Below are 2,266 nucleotides of genomic sequence, written 5' to 3'. Positions count from 1 at the left end.
GAACTCCACCCTCGAGTAATAGATTAGATTGCTCGCATCTTTTTCTTGTTCGTTCTTCGATTGCGCACAGGAAACTATCTTCGTGATCAGGCCGATCTCACATCAGCAAGGTCAGTAACCACAGGGAGTTGGTTCAGCGATTGCATTGGCGCCTCGGGCTTGCTCGTCGTAGTCGGATCGCAAGGGTCATCATCCGCCAAATCAGAATTATCTCCACTCGCCGAAAGATCGGGCACCTCAGCTATGTCAAGTGGTATCAGATTTCCAGGTTGATCGGTGAGTTTATCGAGTGTTTTTTTCTCCTACAGTCCACAAAACAACATAAAAATTCAGGTTAGACCTTATCCCAGCACCCTTTTGAGCCTCGCACCTTCTTTCAATAATCTGCATTATTGAATTTGTGTGCTTTCGCGTCATTTGTTGCTGGTCGCATTGTGTTTTTTCTCACCATCCTTCTTTCTTCCACCATTGAAACCCTAGCGCGCCGCCACCATCTCCCGTTTGATCACGCCACAAACCGAGTCAACATCGCTTCCTTGTTTTTCTCCTTCGGTTACGTAAAAAAACAGAAAGAAAAAAAAGGAAAGAAAAAAAGAAAACGAAATAGAAAGGATAGAACCAGAGAACAAACAAAAAAAAGAAAGGAACTTGTTGACTCATCTCGGTCGTTTTAAACATAACTTGAGGTACCTTCGTTAAACCGGGCATAACTTTTCGCTCGATTGTCCAAAAAATCTGAAATTTTTACAGGAGCTTGTTGACACCATTCTGAGGCCAGCCAAACTTGCCTAGGACTGTTTGGTTTCGATAAAATTGTCAAAAAAAATTCAGGAAAATAAAGAAAAAAATTCGTCAAAGTTCTTGCACGCTTTTCAGAGAACTTGCTCTTTTTCTGTAGACCACATCTGATCTCTGTTTTAGGTGAAACTTGGTGTAGCTCCTATTTTTTTGCTTCTTGTGCTGAGAAAAATATCAAAAAAATCATACAAAAAAGAAAAACAAAATCACTTGTGATTCCTACTAGTGCCTTTTTGGCCTCGCTAGTACAATATTTACGGTACTGCCATTCTGCTAGTTCCATCCATCCTTTGCACTTGTGGCCGGAAATATAGTTTCGTTTTTTGCACTATAATTCAACTTTGCATTATTGTTTGATCGTGCTAATCCTTGACTTGAGTGCAGCCTACCCAGAACTCCACAAATTTCTACGACGAGCATGTTTTCTGTTTCTCCAGGCAATCGCTCATCCAATCTTTCACTGGTTCCACCTATTGGTTGCAGTTCACCACTGTGGCTTGGTAAGAACGGATAAGAACTTGATAATAGCATTCCATTGAGCGAGTTGTCACCACCATTCCCCTATTGTCGTTGGTTTTTCTCCTTTTGGTGTTTTGGTGTTTGCATTAACTATGGCAGGAGCACACGACACGGTGGATGTCCAATTGCAGGAAGTAAGGGAACAAGTTGATGGACTTGCTGCTGACAATAGGACGATGCATGAACGACTTGATTCAACGGTCACTTCGATGACCGCGCGTTTCAACCAGCTTGACCTTGCTCAAACGGCGACTCGCACCACACTCGACACCATCCTGGCACGCCTTGATGCGTTGACCACAAAGATGGAGCAGGACTACGGCGGTGACACTGAGTAGGACGATGGAGATCGCCGTGGTCGTGCACGCCGTGTGGTTCATCATCCTCCTAATGACTCATTTGCTAAGATTAAATTTAAAATTCCATCTTTTAATGGTAAATATGATCCTCCTGCATATCTTGATTGGGAATTGGAGGTAGAACAGAAATCTTCATGCCATGATATTCCTGCTAATAGCCAAGTGAAGGCTGCCATTAGTGAATTTACTGATTTTGCTTTAATTTGGTGGCGTGAGTATAAACAAAAACTTCCCATTAACAGTGTCACTACTTGGACCCAATTAAAAACTGCCATGCGCCACAGATTTGTTCCTTCATATTATGCCCGTGATTTGCTTAACAAAATGCAGCGTTTTCAACAAGGTTCACAATCTGTTGAGGAATATTACCAGGAGTTACAAAAGGGTATGCTTCGTTGTGGTTTGGTTGAGTCGGATGACGCTGCTATGGCGCGTTTTCGTGGTGGTTTGAACAGGGAAATTCAGGATATACTTGATTATAAGGATTATTTTGATATAACCACATTGTTTGAATATGCTTGCAAAGCTGAACGTGAAGTGCAGGGACGACGATCAAAGACATATACTAACTCTTTTGCAGGCCGGGGTTC

This window comes from Zea mays, chromosome 10 (genome assembly GCF_902167145.1).
Source record: "Zea mays cultivar B73 chromosome 10, Zm-B73-REFERENCE-NAM-5.0, whole genome shotgun sequence".
NCBI lineage: Eukaryota > Viridiplantae > Streptophyta > Magnoliopsida > Poales > Poaceae > Zea > Zea mays.
This window is presented reverse-complemented; position numbering follows the sequence as displayed.